This window comes from Myotis brandtii, unplaced genomic scaffold (genome assembly GCF_000412655.1).
Source record: "Myotis brandtii unplaced genomic scaffold, ASM41265v1 scaffold53, whole genome shotgun sequence".
NCBI lineage: Eukaryota > Metazoa > Chordata > Mammalia > Chiroptera > Vespertilionidae > Myotis > Myotis brandtii.
In genome coordinates, this window is record NW_005369942.1 from 5,807,997 (window position 1) to 5,828,375 (window position 20,379).

Here is a 20,379-nt window from a genome sequence, read left to right on the forward strand (position 1 = left end):
GGGGGAGGGGGGAGGGGAAAGTGGGGTGCATGGAGGGATTAGGGCAGCCAGACAGGAATGACCCGCCTCCTGGAAGTCAGAGTGGGAGGCTGGTTGTGAACATTCCATGTCCCTCGTATGGAGCTCAAACTAAGGTCTGGGTTTTACAGTCAGACCCTCAAAGTGGACAGGATCGGACCCCAGGCCCCCTGCTGGCAGCTGCCAGAGACCCTGCCTTCCCAGGGGCAGATGGGAGCATGGGGCCTCCTCCCCACTTCCTCCCCTCTCCCTCACCCTCCCCCCACCCACATGGTTCCTCACGCTCTGGCTTCCCTCCAGCACACCCAAAGCCACCACCTTGGCTGCCAGTTTCCACTGTCTCTGCATCACCCTCGGGGAGGGTGCTGTCGCCTCCTACTGTCTCCCCGCTTCCTCTTCCCCCTCAGCCTGCTCCTGACACAGAAGCCAGCGGGTCCTCTTCTACAGCCCAGGTGCCTCTGCCTGCACTCAGGGGACACCAGGTTCTCACGGGCCCTCAATCCCTGCAGGATGTGCTCCCCCCAACCTAGCCTTGACCCCCTTCCACTCGGCCTCTTGCTCATCCTGCTGCTCCTCTGTGGGTTGTCCCCTCTGCCCAATGCCCTTCTCCAGGCGTCGGCCTGGCTCTCCTACATCCGTCCACTTTCCCTTAGTGAGCCCCCTTTTGCCCCTCCCTCCCGGAGCCCCTATATGGCTTCATTCCCATGTTTTCATGGTGCCCGTGCCCTCTAATGGCTGCACCTCATGTCTGTCCGAGGCTGTTTCCTCCCCGCACCCCTGTCCTCTTCTGGCAGAATGCACGGTCTGTAGGACAGGGCAGCTGGCTCCCTACTGCTTTGTGAGCACCCAGGCATCACCTGCAACACGACGGGTGCTCAGTCAGTGATACGGGTTGAGTAAGATGCTCAGGCAGCGGCGTTAGGTGTAAAGGCCACTGGATCGCAGACTCACTCGGAGCCGAGGGTCGGTGAGCTCTCGGCACAGTGCTCAGGGCAGGGCCGTGGGAGCCAACTGTTCTTTTCTCTCAAGAAGGCGGGAGGAAGAGAATGAAAAAGCAGCAGTGTGTGTTTTCCCTCAATTACTTAAAAGCTGATGATCTCATTCCATTCTGAAAGCTATGAATAGAAACCCTTAGATCAACCCTGTGAGGCGGGTTCTGGGATTATCTGAGATTCTGTGGAGAGTATGCAGCCTTGAGGGTGCTTAGTAACTGCCAGCTCTTAGTGCTGTGATTCATGCACTGGTGGGGGGTGGCCTGCGGGAATTGCTGCTCATCCCAGTCAGCCAAGCGGCCGTGGACCCGCCCTCTGAGTGGCTGCTACACTGTGGTCAAACAATCATTCTGGTTGGTTCCACCATTTGGTTGCTGGGCTTTTATTATATAGGACAAGAGGCCCAGTGCACAAAAATCATGCACTCCGGCGGGTCCCTCAGCCCAGCCTGTGCCCTCTCACAATCCGAGACCCTCGGGGGATGTCTGACTGACAACATTCTTAGTGCGGCCATGGAAGCAGGAGAGGCTCATACCACTGCTGCTGCGCTCACCAGCCATGAGTCCGGCTTCTGGCTGAGCAGCGCTCCCCCTGTGGGAGCACACTGACCACCAGAGGGCAGCTCAATTCTCAAGGCTGATTCTGTCGAATTGTTTTCTGGTAAGGATATTGGAGGTAGTTGTTAGGGAGGAGGGAGAAACAAATGTTCTCTTCTTGGACTATACAAGGAGAACCAGAAGTTTCTTTCCTCAAAAGCACTTTCTCCATATTCCTCACCAATTCAAGGATAATTGCTGCTCTAATTCCTCATTTGAAGAAAGAATACTCTTGAAGTATTATACACAACTAGAGGCCTCATGCAGGAAATTTGTGCAAGAGTAGGCCTTCCTTCCCCCCGCTGCCAGTACCAGCTTCCCTCTGGCACTCGGGACCTGGGGTTCCCTCCAGCCTCCGGCAGGCACCTGGGACTTGGGCTTCCCTTGCAGCCCCAGTTTCGTCCGGAAGGTCATCTGGAAGGATGTCTGGTCTAATTAGCATATTATGCCTTTATTATTATAGATATAGATATCTTATAACTCGCCTAATCAAACTAGTTTGCAAAGTGTCAAGAGACAATTCTCCATGACATGTCTTCATGTCTTCTGTCAACTTTTGCTCCTCATCATCTTTTCAAGGATCTGTATATGGCAAGAGGCCTCGGATGATAGAGATAGTGTCTTCCTCTGGAGGACAAGAATGCTTTATTTTCTGTCCAGAATAAAGAAAGATAATGTCTGCAGCAAAGATGAGTCAGGTTTATTAGCAGCTTCTATTACAAAGTTGGGGTTTCCTACCCTTGGGGATCCTTGACACAACCACACTGTGTGGGCTGCATCCACCTGGGCCTGCTTCTGCGTGGTCCCTGTGGGACTTGGGAGACAAGGAAACAGGAAGCAAAGGCTGCTGGCTGTGCTGGAAGTTATCATCTTTTGTTTCAGATCCAGGGACCTCGTATCTTCTGCCAGCTTACATGAAACTGCAGCAGGCTCTCTTGATAGCTCAAAAGAAAGATGTGATCTCGGGGCTTAGTTCAGGCAGAAGCTCAATCCTTAATTATGGGATTGATTCATTGGAGGATAAACTTTAGAGACCAAGAACCTAAACACTGTGACTTACTGTTCAACTTTGGCAAGGTGCTTACACTTCAGGCACCTCACTCTATTCCTGCATAAAATATAGGTATGCGTATTTAATATACTTCACATTGTTTGAGTGAGAAATAAATTAGGTAATTCAAGAGAGTAGTTACAGCATTGTGTAGTATATACTAACCTCTAAATATATTTTAATTATTTCATTACTAGGCAGCAGCAGCAATCATTATAGTAGAAGGTTGTGCCTATCCTATATAATAAAAGTCTAATATGCAAATTGTCCCCTCGGGCAGTCGTTCAACCAGGAGACCGGGAGTTCGACCGCTCGCTATGATGTGTGCTGACCACCAGAGGGCAGCACAGAACATGGCACGTATCGGCAATGCAGTGCTGACAGTAGGCAGCAGTGGAGGCACTGCTGGCCCCAATGGGCTCCGACGAGAGTGGGACCACGGTGGGATAGTGGAACAGGTGAGCAGGCAGCACCAGGCAAAGGCCAGTTTGAGCAGGGGCCCAATCGCCCTGCCAATCGCCCTGCAGATGGCGACCAGCAGCAGTGGTGGGGGATGGGGCTGCCGCCCGGCTCCCAGGGGGTGTGAGCTGGGGCCTGATCTTCACAGGCCACCCCGAGGGACCCCATTGGTGCAGGAATTTGTCCACCGGGCCTCTAGTTGTTTTCATAACTTGAAATTTCTCTGTACAAAGACATCTATGTTACTTGTATTGAGAAAAATATTCTCTAACAAATAGATACCCTGAAGCTGAGTTTCTGCTAAACAGGTAGCTGAGTTCTGATATTCTCAGGAAACTTATGAATCATTTAATCTAAATTTAAAATATAATAGACCTGTCAAGCTGGGCTGGAAAAGTTTACATTTTTTTCAAAGTCTCAACTTTTTTCCAAGCAATAAACTCACCAGAAACAAACAAATTATTCACAAATCTAGTCAAGCTAAAAAGTGTGTTTGAATCTACACAGTGAAAACAAAGGGGCAGAGATAAAGATAGAGTCTGACCATCACACAGTACAACCAATGGGGCAAAGAGACAGAGAGAATAATGTTCCCAAGGTTATCTTCTTTGAAAGATGTTAGCATGAATTTTGTAATGTGTACATTTATCTCTTCTAGGTTAGACTTAGATCTTTCTTCTTTACCGTATTTATGTAATTGAAGAGATTTTGTGTTTTTATAGAATAGGTCTTCTGATTTGGCTATCCAAATATCATATGCTCAAAATATTATTCATTCTTAGAAATGATTATATAATTTTCAGCATAACATTCACACTGTTGTATAGCAAATATTAGGAGAGATTACCATGAGTAAAATAATATAGAAATAAGGGGAAATTGTGATTTAAGTTCATGGACCAGCAAAACACAGAGCAATTCCAGGAAACGTTGATCCATTCCGTCATCATCTTTAAATACTTTTTAAATTCAAGCATGTATACTTTACTTCCTGGTAAGTTAACTAAAAAAAATATAAAGACAGAATAGCCACTGTTTCTTTCCAAAAATAATGTAAAGCACACAGTAACTACAACAAAAACTACATACATACTTGAACAAACAAAATTCATCACTGTCATTATGCTCACTTTTTAACTTATTTTTCAGATGACCCAGCTCTCTACTCCCACTGTCATTCCATTAGACCAGAAACTATTTATTCACCCCTAAATATTCTAAGAGCAGCCTGATTCAACCCCTCCTACTTATGATTGCCAGAGAACTAGGAGTTTTTATTTTAATTATTCCTTCTCATTCACCTCCTAAATATTGTCTTATAAAAAGTCTCAGAGGAGAGAGGAGCATAAAGTATTTGGATAGATAATGCCCAAAATCTTATCAAATTTGACAAGGTTTAATCTACCAAATAAAATGATTAAAAAACAGAGCCATAGCAGAAGAAATAGAAGAAATCAGTGAAATCAAATTAGTTCTTTAAAAAGATCTAAAAATTACTAAAAAATATAGATAGACTAATGATAAAAAAAGACAATAGAGATAACCAAAATTAGATATGAAAGAGGAAATATAACTGCTTAGTTCACATATGTTAAAAAGTTAATATGGGGTTATAAAGAACAATAGAATGCTAATAAATACTACAGCCTTCATGACAAATATTAATTGCTTAGTAGATGCAAATTATAAAAACTGATAACAAAAACAGAAACCTGAATTACATAGATGGTTAGAGAAATGATACTCATAATTTAAAAATCTTCTCTCAAAGAAAATTTCAACACCACATGTGTTCACTGGTTAGCTTCATCAAACTTTTTAAGGAAGAAAGTTGTATCAATCCCATAAACTCTTCAGAATTCAGAATGAAAGCAAATATTTCTCAAATTATTTTGTGAAACCAGTATGACCTTGATTCCAATACACACACACACACACACACACACACACACACACACACTGAGTGGCCAGATTATTATGACCACCTGACATTTGTAGGCAAATTAGCTATAATTTCATGCTAAAGTTGCTAGAGGGCCAGACCATTATAAATAGGGAAGCAGGTTGTTTACCATGACAGTAGAAGTGATTTTTTTCTGGGATATGAGTAAACAATGTGATTTAACAGCCTTTGAATGTGGGATATATATGATATATATATACATATATACGTATATATGATGTATATTATATATATGTATATATATGTATACATATATATGTATATATATGTATATATACACACTCACACAAACACACACACACACACACACACACACTATTCATCCTCTTTGGACACTTAGCTTGTTTCTATATCCTGGCTACTGTAAATAATGCTGCCATGAACTTGGAAGGACATGTATCTTTTGAGTTTTGGGGATTTTTGGGGGGAAACTTATGAAGTTTATATCTATATTCCATTTTTAGGAAATCATGTTTAATATAATTATATCATGTTGCTAATTTTTAGTCATAGGTTGCTGTTCAAACCTGATATTTTCAGAACTGAAATAGTGCTATTAAGCCATATTAAAAAAATTCCCCCACATTATTTTGGAAATCATATAAAAGTATTTTGACATTTAAATGAAAAATGAATAATAAAACATTTATAAAACAGTTTGTGGATGAAAACAATCACTGCATAATAATAAAAATATCAAGTTATAGAATGACAGACACTGATAGATAGATATCATATTTTTCCAGAAGGAAAACCCAATACAGATAGCATGGGTTTGATATAATCCCTTTGAGAACTAGGAAAAAAGCCCAATAATACTTCTTTGTCATATCTGTGCTCTGACAAACCATATGTAAGAAAGAAGCTGAAATAACAAAATATCCATGCTAGTTTCACTCTTGAACTTTGAACACTCCCACAAAGGACTTGGAGTAAGTTTTTCTTCAGTGCTAAATACAAGCATAATGAGCCAAAATTCCTACCATGAAGAAGTCTTAACAACACCTTGGCAACATTGTAAACTTTTAACATATGGTCCATTTACATGAAGAGCATCGAGGCAGAATGTTTTTAAATATCTAAACCTCAAAGACGATGAGAAGACAAACAGCCTGGCCCATGAGGTGATTAATTCCTTTGTAGACAACCAGGATTGATGGCCCAGAACACATTCTTCTGTCATTTTTCTCCTGGTAAAATGTCAGTGCAAATGAAACTTTTTTAAAAGAAATAATTTTGAATATTTTAACAGCTTCATTTCTTTGGGTAAAATAATTAGTGCCTTATAATTAGCATAGATCCTTGGGTTGACTACCATGAAAGTAAAGTACACTCTTGTAGAATGTAAACTACTATAAAGTACACTCTTGTAGAATGTAAACTATTATAATTTAATCCTATTTTTGTTTCTTTTCTTTAGCACTTTACAGAGACATATCTATATATATATATAAAGGCCAAGCGACCAAATTGCTGAATGACCAGAACGACCAGAACAACTCATGACTATTTTGCGCACTGTGGCAGCTAACTGGCCGGACTGGGGGTGTGACTGGCCAGCCCATAGCCCCTCCCCCTTCTGGCGCCGCCCCCAATAGTCCCCCGACCCTCATCACTGAAGTGTGACCTTCAGTGATTCTAAATAATTAAATGCTCTCCAGCCTTCATAGAGCAGGAACCGGAATGACCAGTGAGCAGGAGGAAAACCCTCTCACAGTCTGGACCATCAGCCAGGTGTCCAGGAGAGGTGCCCAGCACAACCACCATCTTCCTATGTTCTCTCTCCACTACTTACTACCAAAGAGGGCAGCCACGTCACACCACAGCCTCTCTTTTTTAAAAAAAAATATATTTTATTGATTTTTTTACAGAGAGGAAGGGATAGAGAGTTAGAAACATCGATGAGAGAGAAACATTGATCAGCTGCCTCCTGCACACCTCCTACTGGGGATGTGCCCGCAACCAAGGTACATGCCCTTGACCGGAATCGAACCTGGGACCTTTCAGTCTGCAGGCTGACACTCTATCCACTGAGCCAAACCTGTTAGGGCACCACAGCCTCTCTTTGGAGGGTTTGTCAGCAGGGAACTAAACCACATTATCTGTCTAGGGAGAGGCTTAGAAACAGAAGCTGTAAGTGTCCCTGACACTAAAGTACCTTTGAAGCTTCAGCTCACCTGAAAGCCAACCACAACATGTATACACCCTACAAAGATCTTTGATACTAATAACCGTCCCCCTTGGCAGGCCCCCCCCCACCGATTGCCCCCCCACCCCAATCGGGGGCGGGCAGCCGGACCCCACCCATGCACAAATTCTAGTTCTTATATAGAAACTAGGGGCCCAGTGCACGAATTCATAAACCTTGAAAGGAACTGTGGGCTACAAGGCTGTGGTAGGCAAAGGGGCGGGTCTCGGTCCATTCTCCACGCCCCCGCAGGGCCCCTCCCACCGCAACCTCCGGTCACCTGTCTGCCAGCAGCCCCGCTCCCGTCACCACAGCTCCCACGCACTGAGGGTGCTGGCCCCACTCGCACCCGATGAAGGCGCAAAGCATTTGGGGCCAGTGCCAGCAGCGGGTACGAGTGGAGCCAGCACCGGCAGTGGGTGCAAGCAGCAGCTGTTACCCTGATTGCCCCTCAGGAGCAGGGGGAGGTAGAGAAGCCCTCAGGACAATTGGGGTTGGCAGCTGCCACTTGCACCCGCTGATGGTGCTAACTGCTTGGGACCGGTGCTGGACACCAGCAATGGGTGCAAGCGGCAGCTCTGGCACCGGCAGCAGGTGCAAGTACCAGGTGGGAGCGTGGCATGCGGAAGCAAAGAATTTTCAGTAACCACCAGAGGCTCACCCCGATGACATCGACCAGCACCCTGCCTTGGTCTGGTGCCCCCGCTCAACTGCTCTACCAACCTGCTACCGCCCTCCATGTTTCACACACACCCCTTGGTGGTCAGCGCACGTCATAGCAACTGATTGTTCGGTTGTTTGGTTGTTCCACCATTTGGTCTATTTGCATATTAGCCTTTTATTATATAGGGTGTAGAGAAGAATATAAATGTGACCAAATATCCATATTCACCCACAAAAATCTTGACAAATGTATATATTCTAACTAAGATATTTATCTGAATCATGGTTAGAAATTACTGATTGTAATTGACAAATAAATCCCTGATTTATATATTATAAATTTATTTAATTTTCAATATATAATATAAGCTTCTTGCCCATGGCACTGAATATATTAGATCCCTCAGTTGCATCTGCAATGCCTCATTTGTTTGTTTCCTAATAAAAATAGTTCACAGAAGTAAAGATTTTGTAATATTGCTGCTCACAATATTTTTCTGTTTCTCCCTTTACAAAAATAATGCAACCAGCTCTCAAATTATCTACCCTAATTCTACAATGCACAGGTCAGACTCCCCACAACAAAGAATTATTCAGCCCAAATATCAGTAGTGCTGAGGTTAAAAACCTTGCTCTAGAGCAACCACGAAAAACCGAATAGATTAGCAACCACTAAACAGATAAAAGGAGAGATCAATCAAGTACTTTATTTAAAAAACAACAACAATAAAAATAAAAGGAAAAAAATTTAGCAAATCAAGGAAAAAATACATTGAGTCTTTGAGGCAGAGACATGGAAAAGTCAACAGAGGATGGGTAGGGACAGAGAGGCTTTATCTGTGACCTCCTGTTCTTTATGTATGTGTGTTTTAAGAAAATATAGGAGGAAGTTAGAACAGTGGCAATTTTAGTGGACTGGGATCGTATGGTTCAGAAGTGTTTCATGTGACCATTGCATGCAGCTGCCTTTATGACAGCAACTGGTCATCTCAAAAACCCTGGTAGCTCTGTTCTGTTGCCCCGTCAGTTCCATTAAATGATCCTTGGGAAGGGTATGAATATACTGTCTTTCAGTTGTGCCGGCCACTCACTTTTTCAGTCTCTGCTTGCCCTGAAGAAATGCCTGTTGGAGAAAAGGAAGTCTCCTGGGATCTGGCAGATCAGATACAGTTATGCCTAATGAAACATTTCTCAACCTCAAGGAGCATGCACAGGGGACATGGACATGGCAATGTGGCTCCCGAGAGCCAAGGGAGATGCATTCAAAGCTTTCTTAAATGTAAGTGAGTTTCAGTAAAAAGGAGGGGAGACTGCTGAAACCTGCTCAGAGAATCCTGTACAGTGACATAATCAGTTTATCCGTTCCTGGAAGTGGAATGAAGGAAGAAGGAAGGAAGGGGTAGGGGGAAGGAAAGAGCAGTTTATGCTGTCAATTTGGGGTGATAATTTATTTATTAAATGTTAACAAATTCAATGTATGGGTTAACCATAATTAATTTAACTATTTCTATTGAGAAATATTTTGACTGTTTTCAGTTTTTCAGTACTATATCCTATTATTATATAGTGTATTTAATTCAAAAATGATACTCCTTTTCAGTTATCACATTTATATTTATTGTCAGACCTATTTAGTATTATGCAATTTTGTTTATTTTATATTGGACAAGTAAATTTGATATTTAATAACCATGTCACTTCCTTTTTATCTTTTACATTCTTCTCTATGAATGCTTTTGTATTTTAACATTGATAATGTTTCTCCCATGTTTAGATATTCTCATATTTTCTAAATGTATACATTCCTTTTAAACCTCTATTTCTTGTTTTTTTTTCAACTTTAGACAGTATTATGACTCCCTGCTGACAGATTTTAGAGATGTTAGTGCTGACATTTTCATTTTCACTCATCTTCTCTCAAGCACTTAATTTGTTTTAATACGATTACAATATTAATTTCTTAATATTTAATATATTCATTCTGTTCAGTTTTAGTTCAATACAGAAATAGACTCAGTACCCATCAAAAAAGAGCTTTTGACACTCAGGCACTCAGATCCTGAATTATTTATTTTTATTCATCATTTATTTGGTTGGATTTAAAAGTCAAGTATTTATTTCAAGAAATTATCATGTATGCTAAATCCCCTCAATCATTTTAAGATTGAGGTAGTCTTTATATTTCCTTTAGATGAGTAGCAAAATTTCATCCAAGTCAACTCACAACAAGCACAAAATCTGGGTATTAGAAAACAGCTAAATGCTTTGTAAAGAATGGCTGGCTTGGGACAAGTGTGTCTGAAGAGAGGTCGTGACAATTGAGTGCATGCTCTGTGCCTCTTTCATGCAATCCAGGTGCCAGGGAGATGGACCAGAACAGCTGTGCATAACTAGGTGTGCAATGCCCTTACTCTTCCCATTGAATTTAAATTAAATAAGAGAGAAAAATCATTAATTTCATTAAAGATATTAACAATTTTTAAGTCAATTGCTTCTCTGGTTGTCTTTATCAGTCATATGCTTGCAAAATGATAGGGAAAAATGATCTCTAGAAATTACAGGGCATGAAGTTTTTAAAAATGAATTTTTTATAGATTTCAGAGAGGAAGGGAGAGAGAGAGAGAGAGAGAGAAACATTAATGATGCGAGAGAATCATTGATCGGCCACATCCTGCATGGCCCACACTGGGTATTGAGCTCGCAACCTGGGCATGTACCCTGATGAGGAATCAAACTGTGATCTCCTGATTCATAGATCTATGCTCAACCACTGAACCACGCCAGCTGGGCTAGGGCATAAAGTGTTAACTTACAGTATATACGTACAAACCAGTGAAATAATCTGCATTTTAAAAAAAATGTGGACATTAAGACCTTTGTGGGGTTAGTGCCTATTCCTTCATCAGACTCAGGGATAGTTACAATCTCCAAATGTTCAAAAACTCTCTCCAGAATTCCATTGGTGCAATATGAGTATACACGAACTTACACTGCTCCTGAAACACAGCCAGAGCGATTTGGAAGTGCTGTGCTGAGAAGGCGGACAGTGCTATGTTGTGCTTTCTTGTTTTCACGAAAGCAGTGGTTCTCAACCTTCTGGCCCTTTAAATACAGTTCCTCATGTTGTGACCCAACCATAAAATTATTTTCGTTGCTACTTCATAACTGTAATGTTGCTACTGTTATGAATCGTAATGTAAATATCTGATATGCAGGATGGTCTTAGGCAACCCTGTGAAAGGGTCGTTCGACCCACAAAGGGGTCGCGACCCACAGGTTGAGAACCACTGCACTAAAGGGATCACTGACTGTGATCACAGGTGCCCAGTGCAGTGCTAATTGCACGGGAAGTTCGCAGTGGTGCGCTAACATTTTTGGGAAAAGGTGTGTACTAAAGGTATCTGCCCTTGACTTGAGGCTTCTTGCTCAGGAAGATGCATGATTTCTGAGTCTTTTATTTTCTAACATGAAAGTTTGATTTTTATTTTGTGTGTGAGTGTGTTTGGTATGCAGGATTATTTGTTAAACTTTTCCCCCTTGTTTTTTTCCATTTTTTCCCTTAATTTATTTAATGCTTTTATTAAACCCAAAATAGAAATCAGGACAAGGACATCTCCTCCGCCAGCTCCCTTTAGAAAAAATGTTATCCTTTAAATTGCTTCTAGAAGGCCTCAGCGAACAGGCAGGCAAGTTCGTGAATGACTGATTAATGTGGAAGCTGGCACTCCTGAGAACATTGTTATACCAAGCAGATCGGAAAATGCGTGCTGAATTATTGTTATGGTAATTACCCTCCACTGAATTTATCTTGCTGTTCAAAAGTAATAATAAAAATCTTGAATAGGTAGAGTAATTACACTTAACTGCTGTAATTAATAAATTAATTTTAGAAAATGATTCATATCAGGAATGAATCATAGAGACTGAAATTTAAAACCTCTGAGCTCACACTTTCTACAACTTTTTAACAAATTATGCTTAAATCAGTATTACAAATAATGCTTTTTTCTGGCTTAACTATTTTGTTTCTTAGTTTTCCTTCTTATAATGACCCACTTTTAACATGTGATCAATGTCTTCATCTTATAAGAATGTGCAAAACACATGCACATTTAGGATCAGTTACACTCAATCACAGGGATTTGCTCTATGCCCCTAGAGCCTAGACACGCATACATGTGTCGATGCAAGCACAGGCACAAGCTGTCCTACAGACAGGATGTGAAACCACTTCCATAGGTGGATTTCTAGTCCAGATCATTAAAGCTCACAGAAAATTCATGAAAATGGGGCAGCTATAACTCAGTACTAATGTGTATGCATGTTATCCAAAAGTCCATAATAATATTGCATAGGATTCTTAAACTAGTGAAATATTTTAATTGAGCAAACAATGATTTCTTCATTTATTTCCACAGGCAATGAGAGTGTATGCATTACCAATGCAATTCTTCTCCCTTCCTCCCTTCCTCATTCCTTGTGTGTGTGTGTGTGTGTGTGTGTTGTTGTTGTTGTATTCCCCCCCCACTTAATTATTTGATGCCAGTTTCAACCCCAAAACACAGTGCATCCTATTGTTCAATATTGAGATCTGACAAGTTCATGTAGCAGAGAATAATGAATGCTGAAATGAAAATGGAAGTATGCTGAATACCAGTTTAAACTTCATTAAAAATAGCATAGCATGCTTCCTCCCTTGTCCTTAAGAAAGACACTTTTCTTTCCCTTCTTAATGATACTTAAGTAGACATGAAAATGAAATAAAAATTGGGAAAATCCTACAATCAGGAGTATATGGAGATATAATATTATGTTCAGTCTTTGAATAGAAAGAAGAGGAGGCGGGAAATAGGAGGAGAGAAAAGAAAGGGACCAAGTCAAGGAATTGGGATGAGAAAAAGTCATCACTTAGATATTAGGGCATCAAACACTAAATCTATATAACATGACGTTAAGTTAACATTGAGAATATCTGTAGTTATTTTTTTTAATATAGAAGGTTATTCTGGATTTATCTCACCAAGATAAATATCTCACCAAGATATTTTGATATGTGAGATTTTCTACTTTGTGTTTTGATTTTAGCCCAATGAATATTCACCTGTATACACAGATTCTACCTTAGTGACCCACAGTTTATGCACATAAGTGCAACAGAATGGAAACACTATTCTATTATCGAGCTAACTTATCTCCAATGGTACTTCCCACAGCTCAATATGGCTATATTATTTTAAAATGAGTTTTCATAGTTTACTTTTTTTCTCCACTTGTCATAAGCGAATATAATGTTGTACTCTATGTCACTAGAGAGATAATGTGACATCAATTTTTCATAGGAACTGTATAAAATATATTAATATATATTATATGCAGATAGGAAGATTATATATACATATTTGTATAATTATATTAATATCTTGGTATTTATATTATTATTTAGGTGGAAATCAGATCATTCTGACATTTGCAACAAGGTTAAAAATACTTAAAATGCCAATTCAGTGAAATTATGTAGACAGTTGGAGTCCTATGCAGCATTTACTTCTACAAAATGAGACAGACTACCTGATGCTCAGACTTCATCTGGAATTAAAACTGGTCATTTTACAAAATAACAAGGAACATAAATGTTGTCCTTAATAAATTACCAAGATTAACCCCCCCACACCACCACCACCACTCTCCCTGCCCATAGTCACAATTTCATGACATCTCACATCATTGGGGTTTTTTGGAGAAGGCTTCTACTGGGGTATATTTTAATTAGATGCATAGCTTTTATTTATTTACTTTCTTATTTTGAGCTCTTAAAGCTCTATCTGAACTCTGTTTTTGCCAACGATAGTAAAACATGTAGCTCATTAAGTTATGTAGACTGAAGCAAAACTACAAATCCAACAAATTGAATACAAGGATATTAATTACCTACAAACATTTTAAGTTTCTATTCGTTGTTTCTTTCCATCCTAACCTCTGCTTTGTGCGTTGCCTGACCACTGGCTTTCGCCAAAAGCAATTATGAGCATCCATCCCACCACAACACCACAGACCTGGGGAACACGATCAGCTTCAGCTGCTTGATTTACAAGCAACAACAATTTTGTAAGAGTGGTTTAACTGACATTTCTGAAAATCTAAAATTGTTGTTGCTTGTAAATCAAGAACACTTAAAAATATGTGAAAAGTTACCAAAACATATAAAATTTGAATTGTTATTATACTTGTGGGATACACACCATAGTTACCTTCCCACTTGGCTTCTTGTTAAGTGTATTAGCTTCCAAGAGTTGGATTCTCTTACAGTGTAATGCATAGTACTAGTATATAACTGAACAACTGAAAAAGGACTAATATATGGTAGTTTATTATTACATAAATTTTTAGGATATGATCTCTAATATGATATGGATTCTAGGTATCATCAAAGAGAAGTGGAAGGCTCTGCCTACTGATACTACTACTGCTGCTACTGCTGCTGCTGCTGCTGCTGCTACTACTATTACTACCGCTGCTGCTGCTACTACTACCACTACTACTCCTGCTATTACTGCTGCTACTATTCATATGTATACCACCTAGTTTCTGCTTTCCACAAAGTGGTTATCAGTACATGCTATGTCCAAATACTTATAACCACATTATTTCTGCAAATCAAGTTATTAAGCTCATCCCCTTGCTGACCAAGAAGGCCTTAAAGTTCCCCTCAGTTGAGTTTAATCTCTCTCCCTATTGCAATAGTCTTTACTCCTATTATAATAGTCTTAAATAAAGCCTGCCTTATCAGTTTTAACAGGTGGTTAGTGCATTTTTTATAGTTCCCTGGTTGAATTCTTAACTTGCACAATTCATGTACATTATAAAGTAGTTATTTCATGTCATAAAGCTAAGGGTATTTCATTATATAGCAATAGGAGCTAGAAAACTATTCTGCAAACATAAAAATTACCAATGCAACCTATAGTTGAAATGAAACATAAATAAAGAATATGAGAAACAATACTGTTTCAATGCAGTTAATTACAAAAAGAAAGATTGAAAAATTTAACTTGACCTTTATTTAAAATTTTAAGTTGACCTTTATTTATGGTGCACCATAATCATTTTCCCCATTAACCTTTTAAAGATATAACTGACATATGATATTACATTGATTTCATGTGTAAAACATAATTCTAAGAAATGTGTATAAATTCCAAAATGATCAACACAGTAAGTCTAGTTAATATCTGTCACAATACATAGTTACAGATATTTTTTCTCTTGTGATGGAGACTTTTAAGTTTGACTCCATTAACAACTTTTAAATATGCAGCACAGTATTGTTAACTATAGTTGCCCATTAAACTTTAACTACACAAACTTAGCACCATTTATCCCTGAACAAAGAAAACTCTTCCACTTCTCTTGGTCAGCAATCGGACTGGTTATTACTGCAAGAGAACACTCATGCCCAAGCATAGAACCACTGCTGATCATGTATCACGACTATTTATAACAAGTGCACCTAGTCACTACAATTCAATCCCTTGTCACCCGAATCATACTCACCCTTTCTCAATCAGAATTTCAAACCTTCTGCATTCTCCTCAAATGTTCTCTTTCCAGCTAACTCTCTTCTACTTCTCAGAGTAAATAGAAGCCATAAAACCACAATAGTGTGCATTCCCCTGGTACTCAATTTCTCCAGTTGCAGCAAAAGAGATACCATTTCTCCTGTCTCAGACCACTTTCAAATTAAAAATCCTCCACTTTTCAGTGGGAGCTTAAAATGTAATTGGGGACACCGACCACAAGCAGAGGATGGAGGAGAAATCTTATGTAAGCCACCCAGCATATAGCCTGTCAATAGGAATTTAGGAAGAGTGTGTTTTATTCTCTACCTTGTAAACCATTCTCTCCCCAAATTCATTTATTCTTCAATCTTCCTTCATTGTCTCCCATAGACTCAGGCCCAAGCCTCTGCTATGTATCTTCCTGGGTTGTAATGCATCACTTAGTAACAAAGAACGAGGTCTCAGAGAGGATTTGGGCTCATTTCAAATATGTGCATGGTTAACATTCCATTACATATGAGAAACTTCTAAAAGATACAGTGACATTTTGTAGTGCCTCAGTTTCTCTCACATGGTCACACAAGAGGTTTCATTACCTCGTGCAAGCCAGTAGCGTACTATTGGGAAAATATTCCATAATTATATCCAAGTCTGACATCCTTCAAAGGAAAGGTCAAGTTCCTTCTTTTTAAGTCTGGAATGCTTAACTAACTTCAGAGCCTGATTTATTGTGAATCTGATTGAGTTGAAGGCTAAGGTTTCTTGCTATATTATTCTGAATCCAATCTTGTTTTCTTTAAAAAAAAAAGTAAATGCCAAAAAACACCAAGGCTAAATAGAGAGACAGAAAAGCAACTGTTCTTTGATAAACGAAATAGGTTATTACTAACATGATAAAAGTTAAGAAATCTTAAAGGGTTCTCTACAGGTGCTAATTTTACTACTTGAATGAAATTAATAAGACTCTCTATAAAACAGCAGGAGATCCTTAGATTACAGGCGTAATCAGCAAGAAAATTTATTGTGGTTTCATGAAGCATAAAATGTTTGGGTAATATATGCAAAAGTGGTACTTTATTCTCTGCAGTGAACAATTCTCAGCCCTTATAATAGAAAAATATTTAATAGTTTGGCACCTCTTGAGGCATAGTTTTTTAAAGTTGTTCAAGGGTTGATTAATTTGGCTGAAGACAAAATAACAATGTTGTAATGCTGAATCATGTAAAACTATGGAAGGACCTTATACATTAATATAATGACATTTATTAGGGAAAATGTAAAGGATTTTCCCTTGAGATATAGGGCAAAGTCTAAAACAATCCAGAGCACAGAGTTATGTCTCAGAAAACATGCATTTAGTAAATAATAGGGAAATAAATGAATAATCAGAAACTAAATGCAAATAATGTATCAGGAACCTGGGAAGAAACAATTAATGAAGCTAACTAGTCCCTAGCTGCTAGCATATAATATTTTTAAGGATTAAAACAATAATAACTTGACTTTACACTATAAATTTTAGAATATATATTTTACACTGAACTGAATTTAATCAATCCTATCCTGTACCTTGCTTGATATTGCTGGAAAAAATAATACATATTTTGAATTAGGGTCTTTTTCCATATTTTCCTTGCTTTGGTGCATTTGGCCTACTGAAATGATCCTTGGATCTCCTCTGCTTAGGTTTTGGGCAAGGATGTCTTTGGAGAGAACGCTACAGGTGTTGGTCAGTCACATACTCGTTTTCATGCTTAGGAAATACTGGGTGGTGGTTTTTGTTATGTCAAAGAGAGAGAGAGAGAGAGAGAGAGAGAGAGAGAGAGAGAGAAAGAGAAGATGACAAGTAAACATTAGAAACTGCAATCCCTATTCAAGTCCATGTGCCCATATACAATTTAAACAAAATTAATCATTTTAATAAATATAGGGGTGGGCAAAAGTAGGTTTATAGTTGTGAGTGACATTCTTTTGAGTTAATAAAGCTACTGTAAGAATCATGTCTTTTTTTCATACGAACAACTGTAAACCTACTTTTGCCCACCCCTGTATTATGACATCACATTACTCCATAATAAAACCTTACTTTTTTTCCTGATTGTTTTCTATTAGAGTGCAATTTTGAATCTAAGATAAAAGAATAAGTCATCTTTCTTTCTGATAAATGTTATCATCAGCTATTCCCATTCTTACCCTACAGGAAACCAAATGTGACTTCTCATACTTTTGCATGTGGGTTTATTTTCTATAATCAATTATGCTTTAATGTTTGCCAAAGATTGTTACTTCATAATAAATGGCTAAGAATGCAAGCTTTATTTATACTAAAGCATTGCATTAAATGGTTACAAAAACTTAGACAGCATTTAATATAGATCTAAAATATGAAATTGCACAATTATTCCATATTCAATTTATTGTCTACAAATGGAAATAGTATGCCATATTTGGAAATGTCAAGCATCATGGAAAGGAAACGGGAATTCTAGATAAAAGTACTTAAGATTAATTTAACATGCACAGGACTTCCCGATTGAAACTTTCACATTAGCATTGCATTTTAAACAGTTAATCTCCTAATGAGGCATCCCCAGCAATGAGAGGTAAGTTGCAAGACTGAGCGTGGCCCTAAGGCCTGCATCTGGAAAGAGCTACATTTTAGTATTTTAAAAGCCATTTCCTATCATTTGGAAAAGAAAGCGCTACACTGCCACCTTCTGACAAGGTCCTTCTCCCTGATCAGGAAAATATTGGGTATAAATAGGGTATACGTGGCACAGTACTTTTAGTATAATTAATTTTTTTAAGGCATAAAAGAGTAGAATATTTTATATTTTAAAAAATAATGATCTGTACTGTGATGCACAGCTTAAATAATTTAAGCTGCATATATGTAAATTATGCAAAATAACAAATTAAGCAACTATGAACCTAGCATCCAAACTAAGAATTAAACATTATTGACAAAGTTGAAGCTGCCTGTATGCACCTTAATCCTTTCTAAATTTATAATTTAACTCTGAAAATTCATCTTTTTCCCCTATGGATGCCATCAGAGTGACCGTCCTGCATGAAATACTTTGGTGGCCTGTTCACTTAGCATTTCTGTGATTCTCTGTCGCTGCCGACCTCTCTGGCACGCAAGTGGTTGAAAATTTCCTCTGGATGTTTTCATAGAAAGATTACCTTTGTCCTTCTTATTTTACTAAATTGGGGAAAATACTTCAATTGTTTCACAAAGATTTATTAGATACCTACTGTGTCCATATCATTAGCAAGTGAACAGATCTAATGGAGAACAAGATGAAATTACTGCTTGCCCACTGGACAAGTTTTATAAGCAACTCAGGAAAACAATCAAACAATCAGTCAGATAAGTGCCATAGCTAAACTAATCTAAACTTCTCTTCCCTAACCTGGCTGATTTTCAAGAACCGGAAGGTACTGTAGACACTGATAGAAAATCTGGCCAGCACATAATCTTAATTCAATAATGGATTGGTTTAGGACACTGTCATCGGGTCAGTAATATGATTGAACCCAGGATTTTAAATCATATATCCTGTGAAAAATGCTTCTTTATTGAAGTTCACTTAAGTAAAGTAATAGATGTCCTATAACACAATACTGTTTCTCTAGTAAAACTGGCAAATGTTATTGGCTATAAGACTCATGAAGAAATACCTAGAAGGGATAGAGATGAAAATGGTATTGGCTTCCTTTCAATTCTAAAGGTTGAAATGATAAAATTTGATTTATCAATGTCCGGGACAAAAATGATGGTAATTTCACATTCATAGTCATTTTTCTTAGAATTTTAAAGTAATAAAAATCAAACTGTAAGCTCACTTACATAATCAAAGTATTGCAAAAGTAAAAAGCTTTTCATATAAACATTAATTGAAATAACTTATTTTCACTGTTTGAACTTCTTAGAAATATCACACTGTATTTTAAAATATCTGATTTAACTGGTGACCACAAATCATACCATGTGGTGGGGAAAATAGGTTTCTGTACCATTAGTTAAGTATATAAAATGAGTCAGGTTTGGAAATGATCAGAACCCTCTCTTTTCATTTTTTTTACTCGTGGCTCTATATCAGTTTTAAGAATTATATACAGATATTTTCTGATGAGTTATTGTCTTACTTAGAAAAATGAAATCACTCAACAATTATTTTTATAGCTCTCCATGAGAAAAGTCTGGTCCTAGTTACGGGAAGGGCGCGAAAGTCCCTCGTGGTTTTCTGAATCTTCCTTGTACCTTGTCCTTGGCTAAGGCCAGTCCAACCAGAGCTGCTCTACCCAGGTTTTCTGGTGGGTCTTGATTAGTCACTAAGAAATATTTCACCTTTCTTCATATCCAAAGGATTCCTTTATTTATATCTCTCACAGCATACCTGCCACTGGTCATAATATTCAGCAATCTTGGATTTAGAGCATATAAATAAATATCAACAAATATTCTTCCCAACAAAACTGTTATCAGATCTAGGTCTTGTATGGATATTATCTTCACAAAATCCTCAGATCACTCTCATTAAAGCACATCAGTGTCCTTTTTAATTGCTTAAGTGATAAAATTAAATTATATCTTACTCAAATATAATTGCTCTATTCTCTACTTCAGCATCATCCTCTTCGGCTTAATGCAGTCTTCACAAAACATATATAGTTGCTATTCACCTTCATTCTTAAAAGTACATTTTTAAATTTTTAATTGAATTTATTGGGGGGATATTGGTTAATAAAACCATACAGGTTTCTAGTGTACAGCTCAACAAAACATCATCTGCACATTGCATCATGTCATCACCTAAAGCAAAGACTCTTTCCATCCCCATTTATCCCCTCTTTGCACTGTTCCACCTCCCCCTAACCTCTTTCCCT